Here is a 17,187-nt window from a genome sequence, read left to right on the forward strand (position 1 = left end):
CTCAACTTTGGCACTACTGATATTTTGGGTCAGAAAATTCTTTGCTCTAGGGGACTATTCTGTGCATTGCAGAATGTTCGACAGCATCCCTGGCCTCTGACCACTGGATGCCAGTGGCACCCCCTGACTTCTACTTATGACAAACAAAAATATCTCCCAACATTGCCAAATGTCTCTTAAAGGGCAAAATTTCTCCCTTTTGAGAACCACTAATTTAACCTGAGACTTAAAAATGATGAGCCCATCCAGAGAGGATTGCACTGAGGGTTTTATAGGCCACCATAAAGAATTTGGGGTTTATTCTAAGTAGAAGGCAATCAACATTTTCCACTGGGGTGTCATTACCTACTGTGAATTTTGAAGAGATCATTCAGGTGGTGGAGTGGAGGATGGATTAACTGGAGTTGTAGAGAAAGTCACAGCAGTCATAGGTGGCTGTTGCAATTGTCCACCCAAACCCAAGAAATGATGGTGGCCTCTGTTGGGTGTTGATACTGGAGATGAGGAGAAGATTAACGTTCAACATTTTCAATGTTTCAACATTTCCAAGAACATCCAGGTCTTGCCGATGGATTTGATGTGGAGATTCCATCCCCAAGAATACCCCCACAGTGTTCTCTTCGCTCCCTGAGTTCCTGGTGCTCTGTCCGCCATGATTCTGCTTGATGGTGAGTATCTCTTAAGCAATGGTTTCTGCTCATAAACCTGGAAAGGTAGAGAAAGCAGCACTGATTAATGAATGAAGGCCAATCATGGCTAGATCCCGATACTTCACTTCCAACTTTCAAAGCCACTGGTGAGGCAAAATCCACTCAGCATCCACAATGCAGTTGAGGAATCTTGTGTTCCTCAGTATGGATTAATGGAGGCATAGTTATCTGGAAGCTCAGAGTGGGAATAAGCAAAGCTGTTGGTTTGCATGACACTTGGCCATGGGCCTCTTGACAGAAGCTGGAGGGTAAGTGACAGGCATTTGGGATGTGGGGACTGAGGCTCTTTGGTGAAAAGCAGCGTTCCCAGGAAAGTGGGTGAGCAGCAGGGACAAACTCTTAACAACATATTAGAGGCATAAGTAAGGCCTGTTAGTGAGTTTGTTTTTAATTGCACAGAACATGGTTGCCAGGATTTTAAATTGTAGTGCTCTATGCATGTAATTAAGCGAGAAGGCTTAGTTGGCACCAGTTGGGATCCCAAGTTGTTGATGCAGCTTATGATAATGATCTTCTGATATTAAAAGTCAGAAGCTGAGTGTGTGTATGTCCCTAGCCCTATTTGTATGTTTTTCTTCTGGGCCTCCAAGCTCCAGGTAAAAATAATCAGGCTCCTTAAGTGTGTTTTTCGTTGTTGGTGTGAAAATCCCTGTCTAGGTCTCGGTCTGGCTTGTGGCAATGAGGTTCAGGTGAAGAGGTTTCTGGATCTGAAACAAAGGTCGATCATCTCAGCCCAGTCATGAGCCATCCCAGTCACTGAAATGCTCCATGCAATCTCTTCTTCTGCCTAAAATCACAGGATTTTAGAGCTGGGTGTGAACTAAGCAATTATCTTCTCATTTTCTATATGAGAAATCTGAGGGCTGGAATCATGAACTGACTTCCTCAAAGCCACTCAGCTGATGCATGGCATCAAGAAATAACCAGGGGTCAGGTGCAGTGGCTCACACCTGTAATCCCAGCACGTTGGGAAGCCGAGGCAGGTGGATCACCTGAGGTCAGGAGTTCGAGACCAGCCTGGCCAACATGGTGAAACCCCCATCTCTACTAAAAATACAAAATTAGCCAGGCATGCTTCCTCCCTTCCTCCCTTCCTCCCTTTATCCCTTCCTCCGTTTCTCCCTTTCTCCCTTTCTCTCCTTCCTTCCCTTCCTTCCTTCCTTCCTCCCTCCCTCCCTCCCTCCCTCTCTCTCTCTCTCTTTCTCTCTTTCTCTCTTTCTCTCTTTCTCTCTTTCTCTCTTTCTTTCTTTCTTTCTTTCTCTGTGGCCCAGACTGCAATCTACTCGGCTCCCTGCTGCCCGCGCCGCGGACTGCCTGGGACTGTCGGCGCGCGCCACCGCGGCCTGCTTTTTCTCCTTTGGATGCAGGCACGCGTTCGCCATCTTGGCCACGCTGGTCGCCAGCTCCTAACGCCGAGTGCTCTGCCCGCCTCAGCCTCCCGAGGTACTGGGACTGCAGACGGAGTCTCGCTCACGCGGTGCTCGGTGTTACCCAGGCTGGAGTGCGGTGGCGTGGTCTGGCCTCGCGGCAGCCTCCGCCTCCAAGCCGCCTGCCTTGGCCTACCAGGGTGCTGGGATTGCAGCCCCTGCCCGGCCGCCGCCCCGTCTGGGAGGTGGGGAGCGTCTCTGCCCGGCCGCCCCGTCTGGGAAGTGAGGAGCGCCTCTGCCCGGCCACCCACCGTCTGGGAAGTGAGGAGCGCCTCTGCCCGGCCACCCACCGTCTGGGAAGTGAGGAGCGCCTCTGCCCGGCCACCCACCGTCTGGGAGGTGAGGAGCGCCTCTGCCCGGCCACCCCGTCCGGGAAGAAGTGAGGAGCGCCTCTGCCCGGCCGCCCCGTCCGGGAAGAAGTGAGGAGCGCCTCTGCCCGGCCACCCATCGTCTGGGAAGTGAGGAGCGCCTCTGCCCGGCCACCCATCGTCTGGGAAGGGAGGAGCGCCTCTGCCCGGCCACCCCGTCTGGGAAGTGAGGAGCGCCTCTGCCCGGTCACCCCGTCTGGGAAGTGAGGAGCGCCTCTGCCCGGCCACCCCGTCTGGGAAGTGAGGAGCGCCTCTGCCCGGCCACCCATCGTCTGGGAAGTGAGGAGCGCCTCTGCCCGGCCACCCACCGTCTGGGAGGTGAGGAGCGCCTCTGCCCGGCCACCCATCGTCTGGGAAGTGAGGAGCGCCTCTGCCCGGCCGCCCCGTCTGGGAAGTGAGGAGCGCCTCTGCCCGGCCACCCATCGTCTGGGAAGTGAGGAGCGCCTCTGCCCGACCACCCACCGTCTGGGAGGTGAGGAGCGCCTCTGCCCGACCACCCATCGTCTGGGAAGTGAGGAGCGCCTCTGCCTGGCCACCTATCGTCTGGGAAGAAGTGAGGAGCGTCTCTGCCTGGCCGCCCCGTCTGGGAGGTCTACCACGGAGGCCAGAAGCAATGTGGGGGCTGGACGTGGTGGCTCACGCCTGTGGTCCTGGCACTCTGGGGGGCGAGGCGGGTTGATCACTTCGGGCTAGGAGTTCGAGACCAGTCTGGCCAACTTGGCGAAACATGAAAAATACAACAGACAAACCAACCAACCAACTCAGTGACAACAAAACAGGTCTACCCTGGAGTCATACTCTAATTTTTTCTATTTTCCTCCCTTTCTGATCCTTTATCCCACTTTCTTTTTCTTCCTCTTCCTTCTCCCTCTTCTTTGTCAAATAGAGGATTGAGTTATTATCACTGATCCATATAAAGTCCCTCTCTCATTTATTTTAACTCCCACCCCCCATTTCTATTCCCCGACTTCCCATGTGCAACCTTCCTAATATGTTTGATACGCATCTTTTTTTTTTTTTTTTTTTTTTTTTTTTGAGACGGGAGTCTTGCTCTGTCGCCCAGGCTGGAGTGCAGTGGCGCAATCTCGGCTCACTGCAAGCTCCGCCTCCCGGGTTCACGCCATTCTCCTGCCTCAGCCTCTCCGAGTAGCTGGGACTACAGGCACCCGCCACCACGCCCGGCTAATTTTTTTTTTTGTATTTTTAGTAGAGACGGGGTTTCACCGTGGTCTCGATCTCCTGACCTCATGATCCGCCCGCCTCGGCCTCCCAAAGTGCTGGGATTACAAGCGTGAGCCACCGCGCCCGGCCTGATACGCATCTTTTTGTTTGTATGTATTTTTAGAAAATGTTTATTGTTTTTGTGTGCAAAAAAAATTAATAAAAAAAAAGTTTACAAACACTAAAAAAAAAAAAAAAAAAAAAAAAAAAAATTAGCCAGGCATGATGGAGGGCACCTGTAATCCCAGCTACTCGGGAGGCTGAGGCAGGAGAATCGCTTGAACCCGTGAGGCAGAGGTTGCAGTGAGCCAAGATCATGCCACTGTACCACTGCACTCCAGCCTGGGTGACAAGAGAAAAACTCTGTCAAAAAGAAAAGAAAGAAAAAATAAAGAAAAAGAAAGAAAGAAAGGAAAAAGAAAAGAAAAGAAAAAAGAAATCAGGCCTGGAACCCACCGCAGAGTCTCTTCTTGTGTAACCCTGAGGTCCCTCGCTGAGCTCCAGAGCAGTCTCTCTCTCACCCTCCCTCCCCTACCTTCTTCCATATAAATTTGCACCCTCTTTGAAATCAGTGGCTTGTTTTCCCAGTCTTTCCGCCGGAAGTGTGATGGCGACCCTGCTGCAGAGGTTTCACGGAGAGAGAAGGGGAGCATCACAGCTCGGTAACCAAAATGCAGTGTGAAATGGTAGGAGACAGTTCACTCTTCAAGTCATCACGGAGCCATTTCACCTGGCAAAGGCAGCTTACTTAGTGGACCGTAATGGCCTGGAAGAGTTCCTGCCCCTCCCTGAAGTGAGCAATTTCCTGTGTTCAGCTCTGTCTGCACTGGCCCATTACATCCTAAACACACGGTGCGTTTACCTAGCAATTATCTGGGTGGGAGCCAGCCCTTTCAAGAGGTCCTCTTTGATCCTTCCTAGGAATATCCTGGGAAGTAGGTGGGCAGATGGAGGGCCTCTTGCTGGAGGAGGGAAAGTAAGGCACACAGAGGGTTCCAAGAGTGTCCCGGAGTCAGGACTGGGTCTCTGGGACCCCTGGCCACCTAGCCCCCACCCCTGCGTTCTGCCCTCTTGGACTTCGCTGCTGCCCTGGCAGGTAGAGGACTTTAAAGAATCCCAGCTTGCTCCTCCCCAGGCCAGTGAAGGAGGTGCTTCTTATTAGAGGTGGATAAAGGTAACGTGCCTGAGGATCTTTGGGATGGAAAAGCTTTTGTGCTCATTCGAGGTCCTGGATATCTTGGATGCCCTACTTTCAAATGTTCTGTCCTACCTGCTTGTAAGTTCATGTACTTATTGAAATTTATATTCTGATTTTTGGTTCCGAAGATAGAGACATTACACTTATTTGGAAATGGAATTCTTCACCCCCACTAGCTGGTATCCAGTGTTGGACCACACAAAACCCTCTCTAGAAAGAACAGAATCAACTCAATCACACCAGCCTGTCATCTAGGGAGCCTGCAGTGGGGCTGAGCAAGGACTTGGGAACCAGTGAACCAGTTCTGAGTTTGAATCTCAGCTCCCAGCACCATAATTAAGGGTGTTTTCTAACTTCAGCTTCCATGGCTCCTCCCTGCACTCCTGTTTCAGAGCACTCGCCTCCAGGCTCTCCTTTCAATATTTGGTGCTTGCCTCGGGGCCTTTGCACGCATGCTTCCTTTTCTCTGGAATGCTCTTCCCTGTGAGAGCCACAAGCCTACCCGCTTCCCTTCTTTAGACCCTTGCTCAATGCCATTGTAGCGCCGTCATTTGTCTAGGGTAATACGCGAGCTTTGTTGTCTCACACCAGGGAAATCAAGGACGCAACTGCACAAGAAGTGAGTTTAAGAGCAGACGTTTAATAGGTGAAAGAAAGAAAAGAGAATAGTTCTCTCTCCTGCAGAGAGAGAAAGAAGGACTCCTGAGTGGGTTTTCTGGTTCTGTGGTGAAATTCACGGAGTTTTATAGGCGAGCTTGAGGAGGTGGTGTCTGATTTACATAGGGCCTGCGAGATTGGTAGGACCAGGTGCACTATTCGCATGGCGCACAAAGAAGCTGGCCATCCCACCCTAATCTTTTATTACACAGGTGGAGTCTCTACCTGGCTGGCATGGGTTGCCTGCCTTTCTACTTCACATGTGGTGACAAAGAAAAGGGAAGAGGGAACCTCCATGTTGAACACACCTGGCCCCCAGGTAGCCTTTTCCTATAGGCACAGCTGCCGGCATTTACCTATGCAAGCTTCCAGCTTGCTTATTTATGTCTGCAGATCGATTTTACAGGTGGCTCTTTGTTAGAAAAGAAATGATTTGGGGGCTGCTTTTTGTTAAAAGGGAAGCCTGAGGACTCTCTTACCCTCACCAACTGCCTAAATAATTTCTTTTTAGCTTCTTTATCACCATCATGTGGAGGCTTTCCATGACCACTCTCTCTAAAACTGCAACCCTCCCCTCCCTCTCTCCATCATCCCCCTTGTTTTATGTCTCTCAATAACACTTATCTCCCTCTGGCATTTCATATAATTCACTTGTACTTTTTGTTGATTGTCTGCCCCAACTACAATGAAAGCTCCATGAGGGCAGGGATTTTCGTTGCCTTTATTCATTGCCATATCCCCAGAGTCCAGAACGGAATCCAGCCCCTTGCTAGGAGCTTAACAAATATAAATGAATACATAAATTTGAGCAAGTAACTTACCAAGCTCATGTCCTGTCTCTCTTAAAAGGATGGCATGAGAATTAAATACAACTGAATTGCTATAGGGAAAAATAATTGCCAACATATATTGAGTGCTTATTCAGTGCCAGCTTTTAAATGTGCTAAGTGCTTTACATAAATCACCTTATTTAGTCCCCACAAAAATCCTATGAGGCGAGTATTCTTTTAACCTTCATTTTACAGGTGAGGAAACTGAGGCTTAGAAAAGTTGGGTCACCTATTCGAGGTCACACAAAATTCAGACCCATATTTGTTTGAGCTCAGAACCAGTACTATTTTTTTTCTTTTCTTTATGATTTTAAGTTTTGGGGTACATGTGCAAGATGTGCAGGTTTGTTACATAGGTAAATAGGTAAACGTGTGCCCTGGTGGTTTGCTGTATCTGTCAACCCATCACCTAGGTACTAAGCCCCGCATGCATTAGCTATTTATCCTGATGGTCTCCTTCCCCCACTGCCCCCAACAGGCCCCAGTGTGTGTTGCAGAACCAGTACTATTGACCCCGACAACATATGGCCAGGGCCTTGTGTGTAACCATAGCTTGGCTAGTGCTAATTCTCTTCTCCAAAGCACATAGCGCAGCAGACCTGCACTGTCTGTCTGGCCTCTTCTTTTGGGAGCCTGTTCCTTCTACTGAAACCTGACATCTTGGAAGCATCCCCTGGTCTCAGGAGGCAGTGTGGTGTGGCAATGAGATGGCAAGTTTATTAACTGGGTGACCTAGGTTCTGACACCTCCTTTGCCCCCAGATTACTGTGTGATCTTGGGCAATTGCTTCCCCTCTGTGGGCCGGATTCTGATGGTATAATGAGCACTGAGGTCCCTCCCAGCTTGAACAGTGCTGGGACTATTGGAGGACTCCACAGGGGTGTGTGGTGTGTGACTCATCTCAGAGGATCCTGCCTCCTGGCTGTGGCCTTGGCCCAGATCTGCTCATGAATGTAGAGTCTCCTGCTTTGATGATTGCTGGGCTTTCCCTCCCACACCTCTTGAGCTTGAATTTCAGGTTGCTGGATTTGAGTGAGAGGTTGGAGGAAGTAACCTTCTGGTGATTTTCTAATCCCTTCTCTAGGGGAAAGCCCAAGAGAAAGAAAAGGAAGGCATGAGAGTCATTCCCACCCAACATGGCACAGAGTCATTGCAGGAAATGCAGTTCTCTCTGGGGAGCCCAGCACCCTGCAAACCTCAGGGACTGCTATAGCAAAGGACATCTGCCCAACAGCCTCTTTCCCATTCCCCAGACCTGCCTTCTGCCAAAAGCATCCCAAGGATCCCCTTCTTTGCTGACCCTAAAACTGTCTCACTTGAATTTCAAGTTCTTTTGTTGTTGTTTGTTTGAGACAGGGTCTCACTCTATCACCCGGGCTGGAGTGCAGTGGCATAATCACAGCTCACCAAAGCCTCGACCTCCCAGGCTCAATTGATCTCCGCACTTCAGCCTCCTGAGTAGCTGGGACTACAGGCACATGCCACCACCCCCAACTAATTTTGGTATTTTTTTGTAGAGAAGGGGTTTCGACATGTTGCCCAGGCTGGTCTCAAACTTCTGGGCTCAATTGAGGTGCACATCTCGGCTTCCCAAAGTGGTGGGACTACAGGTATGAGCCACCATGCCAGAACGAGTGTCAGGTTCTAAATTGAGAAATCATTTTTTTCTCCTTGTGAAATGGAGGATGAATAAGCCAAGCTAGGCAATGGCTTGTGTTGTTTTCCTCAATTCATTTATTCATTCATCCATTCATTCAACATTTATGTGCTAGAATCCTTGCCAGGAACTAAAAGAGGAAATTAATTGGGTCCTGGCAAACTTAAATTGGGTAATTGGTAATTTGAAGAGAATTTAATAAAGAGACTATTTTCAAAGGGGAGGGCAGAGTGCAGGAAAACAAGGGATAGTGCCGTCTCCTGGAGCCAGCAACATCAGGAAGATATTATTAAGCCTAGGCTGAAGGGATAAAGGGAGAGACAATTCCCAGAATCCAGAAGCAATGAGTCAGGTGGAGAGGGCCACTGGGCAGAAGCTGTGCTTTGGTTGAAGGGCTCATCTAGCTGGTGAAATGATGACCTTGACCTTGACCTTGACTTCACCCTCTTCTCTGCAGTGGCTGAATTCCATTTATGTATTTACTACAGGTCAGCCTCCTGGGGCTCACAGGAGGGCAGAGAAGGGCAGGGAGGGGATATGGAAGAAAAAACAGATGATTTCTAGCACAGAAACCAGACAGTTTCTGTCCCCAAGGAGCCTGCATACAGTGGGGGAGCAGCAGTGCAAAGCTGAATAAATGCTTTAATAAAGATATGAACAAAGTATAAGAGGAGCACAGGTGTTAGGAAATGAGCTGTCAGAAAGGGGTTAATGTGCCTGAAGGTGAGGGAGACAGTTGGTTCTAGGGAAGAAGATCCAGAGGAATTGGTTCTCAAAGGCTGATTAGGCTTCTTCAAGGAGGTAATGTCTAAACTGAGATTTGCAATATCAACAGAAACTAGCCGGGAGGAGTCCAAACATGGTGAAAAACATATGTAAAAGCTGGAGGTTGAAAGAGAGTATAGAATTCTTTGGGAAACTGTAAGTGAAGAATAAAGAGTGTAAGGTGTGTGGGGGGTGGGCGGGAGATGAAGTGGAGTAGAGAAGAAGGACCCAGTGATGAAGAATTATTTTGCCCGACTAAGGACTTTGAAAATGTGTCTAAGGCCAATGATAAGTTTTTAAAAGGTTTTCATCAGAAGATTGGTAGCATTGTGTTTATGTTTTAGAAAATCACTTTGATTGAGGGGAAAAGAGTGGGTTAAAGGCAGGTGGATTAGAAAGAATATTGTTTTTGTAATCTAAATGAGAGATGACAGCAGCCCAAAGTAAACTGGTAGAAGAGGGGATGGAAAGAGGTATTAAGAAGTCAAACTGGATGGGATTTGGGGATTGAATATAGGAATTTAGGAAGACTTTAGTTCTGGGGAGATGGTGATATGGTTCACTGAGATAAGGAGCTTAAGAGAAGGAACAATGTGTGTGTGTGTGTGTGTGTGTGTGTGTGTGTATTGAGGAGAGTGAATCATGGTGGAGAACATGTAGGGGATTGATAAATTATCCGGTTTAGAGCATATTGAAGTGATGATACTAGGAGGATAACCAAATAGACCTGTTAGTGCTTTTTTTTTTGAGATGGAGTCTCGCTATGTCGCCCAGTCTGGAGTCCAGTGACTATTCACAGGCATGATCATAGTGAACTGCAACCTTGACCTCCTAACCTCAAACAATCCTCCCTGCACAGCCTCTTGAGAAGCTAGGATTATAGGTGCACACCACCATGGCTGGCTCTGTTAGTGCTTTGGACAAGCTGTTTAGAAGAGGTCTGGATGGACGCTATGGATTTGAGAACCATCAGATGCAAACGATGATTGCAGCAATGGAGTCCATGAGATCACCGTGGAAAGAGCTTAGAGTGAGGAGAATAGAACACTACAGAATGCTGACTTTTAAAGGATGGCCAGAGGTAGAGGAACTCAGGGGATGGAGGAGTGGCCTGAGAAGAAGGAAAAGAACTTAGACAGAGTGGAGTCAACAGCCAAAGAGAATATTGAGTTCTAAGGGGAAGCAAGAGGAGGAGTAACATGTCAAAACATTGCTGAGTGGCCCTGTGCACAGGAGTTAGTTAACAGTATGATTAGCCTTTCTCTTTCTGAGTCTTTTAATCAGATAGATAAGAAGCATTTCCTGGGCATCTACAGTATGCTTATTATGGGCTACATTGTGTCCCCCTACAAATTTATAGGTTGAAGTCAGAACCTCCTGTACCGCAGAATGTGACTGTTTGGAGGTAGAATCTTTATCTGTCTGCTTGGGCTGCCGTAACACTATACCACAAACTGGGTGGCTTAAACACCAGAAGTGTATTTTTTTTCTCAGTTCTGGAGACTGGAAGTCCCAGATCAAGGAGTAGCAGGGTCCATTTCTGATAAAGCCTCTCTTCTTGGCTTGTAGATGACTGCCTTCTCTCTGTGTCCTCACATAGTGGATGGAGAGTGAGTGATGTCTCTTCTTTCTTTATTTTTATTTTTTAAGACAAGGTCTGGCTCTATTGCCCAGGCTGGAGTGCAGTGGTGCAATCTCAGCTTATCGCAACCTCTGCCTCCTGGGCTCAAACCATCCTCCCACCTCAGACCTCCTGAGTAGCTAGGACTACATGCATGCGACACCATGCCTGACAAATTTTTGTATTTTTTGTAGAGAGGGAGTTTTGCTGTGTTGCCCAGGCTGGTCTGGAACTCATGAGTTCAAGCAATCTGCCTGCCTCGGCCTCCCAAAGTGCTGGGATTGCAGGCATGAGCCACTGCGTCCAGCAGATGTCTCTTCTTATAAGGACACTCATCCTATCAGAGAACGGTTTCACCCTCATGACCTCATCTGACAATAATTAATTCCCAAAGGTCCTATCTCCAAATGCCAGCAACATATGAATTTTAGTGGGGATACAAACATTCAGTACCTAACATTTCCCAATATTTGTTCTCTGATCTGTGATAACAGAAAGTTCAGCTGGGCACTTTGCCACATAACTAAAGATATTTCTAGGCCAGGTGCAATGGCTCACACCTGTAATCTCAATACTTTGGGAGGCTGAGGCAGGAAGATTTCTTGAGCCCAGGAATTTGAGACCAGCCTGGGCAACACAGCAAGACTCTGTCTCTACAAAAGAAAAAAGAGAAGAAAAAAATTAGCCAGGTGTGGTGGTGCACGCCTGTAGTTCCAGTTGCTTGGGAGGCTGAAGTAGGAGGATCACTTGAGGTGGGAGGATGGTACCACTGCACTCCAGCCTGTGTGACAGATCAAGACTCTGTTTCTTAAAAAAAAAAAGAAAAAAAATATATATTTTGTTAGAGCATATTGAAGTGATGATACTAGGAGGATAACCAAATAGACCTGTTAGTGCTTTTTTTTTTTGAGATGGGGTCTCACTATGTTGCCCAGTCTGGAGTCTAGTGGCTATTGACAGGCATGATCACAGTGCACTGCAACCTTGACCTCCTAACCTCAAACAATTCTCCCTGCTCAGCCTCCTGAGAAGCTAGGATTACAGGTGCACCCCACCATGGCTGGCTCTGTTAGTGCTTTGGACAAGCTGTTTAGAAGAGGTCTGGGTGGAAGCTATGAATATATATATTTTATATATATATATATAAAATATATAACTATATATAAATATATATATTTATATAATATATAAATATATATTATATAAATATATATAAATATATATAATATATAAATATATAAATATATAATATATAAATATTTCCCAGTCTCCTTTGTAGTTGGGTGTGATCACGTGACTAGGCTCTGGCCAATAGAATGTGAGTGGAAGTGATATGTACAGCACCGCAGTGGTACCCACATAAGGAAAGAGGCATATTCTCCCCTTTCACCCTTCTTTCTTGCTGCCTGGAAGGGCAGACATGTGGTGGGAGCTGGAACAGCCATCTTAGACCATAGGATGGAAACCTTGTGTTGAGGATGGCAGAACATGAAGCTAGAAAGAGCCTGTACACCAGACACCATGTGGGCACTCTATCAGCCAGGACTGATTTTACGTGGACTGTTACTTATTTAATCCACTATTATTTTGTTCCTTATAATAACAAGTAAATGGCTATTCTAATATATCTAGGATGGGGCTAAACCATGGTAGAATCTCCAGTTTGTACTGTGCACAATGGGCCCCATCCCATTGTGCTATTATCATGTGCTAGGTATTGTGTTAGGTCTGTGTTATATATTAGAATTATTTTATCTAATTCTCCCAATGGCTCTGTAAGGTAGGCATTATTAGCCCTGTGTTAATGTTGAGGAAACTAGGCTTCAGAGAAGTTATGTCATTTACCCAAAAGAGCTCTATCAGTAGGTGACAGAGTCAGGGGTTGAATCTAGGTCAGTGGTTCTTAACCAGAGGCAATTTTGTCCCCCAGGAGACATGTGGCACTGTTGAGAAATTTTTGGTTGTCACAAGTAGGAGTGGGGAGGGATGCACTCAAGGGTAGCAAGAATGCTGCTGAACATCTAAATATGCACAGGACAGGCCTCACAGTGAGGAATTATCTGGCCCCAAATATCAACTGTGCCAAGGCTGAGAACCCTTGAGGACCCATCTACGAAAAGCTCAGGCTCCTTCCATTACACCAAATTGGGAAATGGAAGTTAAAGAGGAAGTTATGAAAAAATGATACAGAATAATGTCATGAAAATAATATTTCAGGAAGCTAAACCTGGAGTGGTGAGAAGATGAGCTGGAGATGGGAGAAACTGAAGCTAAGAAGACTATTATTGGAAGCCACAGACTGGTCCAGGTGAGAGGCAGGAAGGACCTGGAGGGGTGGATGGCTGAGGTCCATAAAGGGAAGACAAGTTAAGTGCCAGTGGCAAGAACTTGACTGAGAGCAGGTAGAGGATGCAAGAGGCAGGGAGAAGTGAAGGCAGACAAGGCAGTGGTGATTTCTGTTCTCCATGTGCATCCCCTCTTCCTCTCCTTCCTCCTCCTCCCCTTCCTCCTCCTCCTTTTCCTCTTCCTCTTCCTCCTCCTCTTCCTCCTCCTTCTCACCCCTCCTCTTCCTCCTTTCCCCTCTTCCTCTTGTTCCTCCTCCTCCTCTTCATCCCCTCCTCCTCCACTTCTTCCTCCTTTTCTCCTCATCCCTCCCTCTTCCCCCTCTTTTCCCTACAGCCCCCTGCCCCACTGGCATCTGCTTCTATCTTCCCTCTCACTAACCCCTTTCTCTAATGGGCATGCTCTGTTTTCCGCTGACCCCTAGTTCTAGGCCATGGGTCCCACCCCCATCAAATGCAACATGGAAAAATCTTGGTTTCCTCAGCTTTGTTTGCTGTGACAAGAGAGAGTAAGCTCCCACAGTGACAGCAACAGACTCTGACACATCTTTTCAATCTTCTCTTTCCATTTTCTTGAAAGCTTTTGGCCTTAAAAACTTTGACCAGTGTGTAGGATTGTTATGAGACAGACAAGTGGTCCAGGAAAGAACCTCAGGGAATTTCTGACATGAGGGAAGAGGAAGGAAATCCTTTGTCTCACTTTTGTTGTTTCCTTTGGAGTGTTTTCCAAAGGACACTGGCCTCTTGACAAGGCATCCCAAGGGCTTCGGGGCTGGCCCTTCCTTTTGCTTGTGCCTGGTCTATGTCTGTCCTTGTAGCCTGGTGCCTGCTTCAGGGCTGGGAGCTGGGGTTGCCAGATGTGCTCTGAGCACTGCTGGCAGAAGCACTTGTGTTTGGCTTCTATCTCTGCTTCCCTGCCCTTCTCTTCCCCAGGTCCTGGGTAGCCCTGTTGAAAGGCCAGTGGCATCTCATGCCTTCAGAAAAGTTTAGACAATAAAGAGGCTGCAATGATGAGCTGATTGCTTTCAGGCTGACAGCTAAAGTCTGTGACAGCCTGATTGCTTTCAGGGCTGACAGCTAAAGTCTGTGTCGGCACTGAGTCAACCATCCAGAGGGAAGGTGAGCACCTTCCAGCTAATGCTGGGTTCCCAGCTTCTCCCACTGGCTTGTGAGACATGCTATGTCCATTTCATCTCTTCTCTCCCTTCAGCCTGTGTGCATTCCTCTCCTCTGGGCCCATTGTTCACCTGCTCTCATTCTGTTCTTTAGTATTCTGTTCCCTCTCTCATCCCACCCTATCTTCAATGAGAGCCAGGCCTTGGAGAACGGAGGGAAGTCCAAGTTCCCCTTTGGCTTCTGGCTCCCAGTGTCCCCTTTCTGTGCCCTTTGCTTGCCCTCTTTCCAGGATCTGCCTCCTCCATGCTTCTCCACCCGTAGCATCACCACCTATTCCTAGGAAGGATTTGGATATGTCATGTGTATCTTCAGCAGCCTCATGGCATGATGTTTTGGAACACACACGCACTTGGGAACTTAGTAGCTTGGGTTGGAATCTGGGCCCTGTTCCTTACATACAACTTTGAATATGTTAACAAAAGTCTCCATGGGCAAGTTTCCTCAATCTGTAAATTGGGGCTAACAGTATATATCATGCGATTGTGAGGATTAAATGAGTAATGCGTGTAAATACTTTGGACAGTGCCTGGCACTTGAGGAGGTTTTTTGTTTTGTTTTGTTTTTTTGAGGCGGAGTCTTTCTCTGTCCCCCAGGCTGGAGTGCAGTGGCGCAATCTCGGCTCACCGCAACCTCCACCTCCTGGGTTCACGACATTCTCCTGCCTCAGCCTCCCCAGTAGCTGGGACTACAGGCACCTGCCACCACGCCCGGCTAATTTTTTGTATTTTTAGTCGAGACGGGGTTTCACCGTGTCAGCCAGGATGGTCTTGATCTCCTGACCTTGTGATCCGCCCGCCTCGGCCTCCCAAAGTGCTGGGATTACAGGCTTGAGCCACCGCGCCCGGGCGAGGAGTTTTATAAAAATTAGGTATTACTACCATATGAATATAAATGCATGTGCTGTACCTCAATAAGGAGATCGGTGAGTAGGAGAGGCCCCCTTCCGTGCCATGGCAAGCTCAATCAAGGGCCACCATGGGGTGACCAGGCTGTGGGAATGGCCAGATCCGTGCCTGCTGCCATCAGCATGGCCAGGTGAACGTTGGTGATGACCAGAAAAGGCTGAGCCAAATGCTCAAATCAGCACGGTGGGCTTGAGACTTTGGGAGCCACTGTGGAGAAGAAGAGCACAGTTGAGATAGGGAATGGGAGGTAGGTTCTGCACAGGCAGGGGTGATGTCATTCCTCCTGTCACTTGGCTGCAGGGTGAGCATCAAGCCAGCCATGCAGGAGAACGGAAAGTGCACACTGCTGTAGGAAGGGTGTGTGCATGGCCAAATGGAAGACATGCTGCTTCCCTAGGAACCTGCTAGCAGACTGGTAGGAGGGACCGCAGTGTGTGGAGGGCTGATCGCCAATAAAAACCATTTCGTTGTCACCTCCTTCCATATCCTGTGCCCTTGTTCAGGTCCTCAATGCAATTCATAGGCTTTTCTTTCCCCTCCCAGGAAAGGTCCCTGGGCAAAGCCTCTGACCACAGCCACACCTGAAGGTGCGTGAATTAGTCTTCTATGTGTCTTCTTTGCTTTCTCTAAAAGGGAGGGGTGGAAAGCTTTTTATTTTTATTTTTATTTTTTTGACAGGGACTCACTCTGTCTCCTAGACTGGAGTGCAGTGGTGTGATCATAGCTCACTGCAGTCTCTGCCTCCTGGCTCAAACGATCCTCACACCTCAGCCTCCTAAGTAGTTGGCACTAGTAGGCACATGACCGCCATGCCCAGCTTTTTTTTTTTTTTTTGGAGCGATGGGGTTTCTCCATGTTGCCCAGGCTAGTTCTGACTTTTATGAAAGACACGGTATCATTACCCAGCAGGATGACAGATGTTAGAGATCCAGGACCTCCTGCTGGTGCTCCCTGGCTCAGTGGTGGGGCTATCTTCCCAAGGGAGTGGTGGCAGATGGCACACAGGGTTCCCCCGCTCAAGGCTTTGGGGGCTCTGTTCATCCTGGGGCATCACTCACATCTGCAGTCCCAGGAGTTGCACAGGGTGCAGATTTGCCCGGGGACCCCAGCCTCAATTGGGGTCAAAGGGACTCTGACGCAGGATCCCTTCCTCCCTGTTCTTGGCTCTCTTTTGTGAAGAGCTGTGGGTGGAGGAAGGTGACCATGGGGACTGAGAGCAGTCAAATTGAAATGCAGGGCTAAGAGGCCATTGCTTTGGGCAGAAAGAGAACATTCATAGCAGAGGGAAGAGCAGGTCCCAAGCTTCCCCCCCCCACCCCCATGTCCCTGGTCTCACCTCAAGCTTCAGAGGGCAGGATCCTGCCTTGGAGATGATGTACCAACACAGCTACCTCCCCACCACTTCATTAGGAAGACAAATACCTGAGCCAAATTCCTTAGGGTTTGCCAAGAACCAATTCCTTAGGATTCTTTTTCTGGCAACTTCCATAGCATTGCCAAGCTAATGGAAGGATCCCAGGGATATATCTGATGCCCGGAGCAATAGGAAAAGCGGGAGCCCACAAGACGATCAGTCAGGTGTGTGCACCTAGTACAGTGGCAATGCCCAATGTCCTGATATAGACCTTTATTGTTCCTTGGGCTCAGGAGGAACCATAATGCCAAATGACACAGTCACATGGAAGGGCAGGGCTGCAGCCACAGTGACTCAGAAGGAAAAGAGTTAGTTCCCCACAAGGATCTAGCTTGAGGAATATCTGAGGCCAGAGTGTAGTGGTTGGTCTGTTTGCTTTTACACTCTGCAACCCATTTATTGATAAAACTGTTGTGTTTTTCAGTGTTAAGTAAAACGCTATGCAAAATATCCTCAAGCCAAGTCCCCTAGCTCCAGGGGTGATTATCAAAATAATGCCAGAAATTAATCCTTTTATGCAAGGACGTCGATGAGGTCCTGGAGTCCAGGGGAAGGGGCCTTGGGTGGTTCAGGGTAGTGCCATTTACCAGCCTGGAAGAAAAGCAGTTTAATATTTTCAACAACCTATATTGATACACACGTGTTGGCTGAATGTCAGCCCTGCCTAGCCCTCACCTCAAACTGAAGCATTGTGGTACTTACTCTTGCCTGAATATTGAAGAAACCCCATTCCTCATCTCCAAATCCCTCATATGGCTCTTTCTCCAACGTGAGTTTCAGAAGACTCTGAAGTGTGAGAAATCTCTCTGCTTTGACCAGTCTTTTGGGCAAAACCTCATGTGTCAATAAGGGTGTGTCTCCTTCCTTTCCAGCTCAGTCCCAACTATTTTCTTTCA

The 17,187-nt window shown here is 48.2% G+C and overlaps 1 long non-coding RNA gene across 1 annotated transcript; it reads right to left on the bottom strand.

Annotated features, from left to right (window-relative positions):
• Positions 1-561: 561 nt before the first annotated feature.
• Positions 562-16,372, bottom strand: LOC129488897 (uncharacterized). Its single transcript, XR_008659745.1, has 4 exons — positions 16,214-16,372; positions 14,879-15,084; positions 11,015-11,107; positions 562-705 (listed from the first exon to the last, which is right to left on the bottom strand). It is a non-coding gene; the product is annotated as an uncharacterized lncRNA (long non-coding RNA).
• Positions 16,373-17,187: the final 815 nt, after the last annotated feature.

The sequence above is a fragment of the Symphalangus syndactylus genome, chromosome 8 (genome assembly GCF_028878055.3).
Source record: "Symphalangus syndactylus isolate Jambi chromosome 8, NHGRI_mSymSyn1-v2.1_pri, whole genome shotgun sequence".
NCBI lineage: Eukaryota > Metazoa > Chordata > Mammalia > Primates > Hylobatidae > Symphalangus > Symphalangus syndactylus.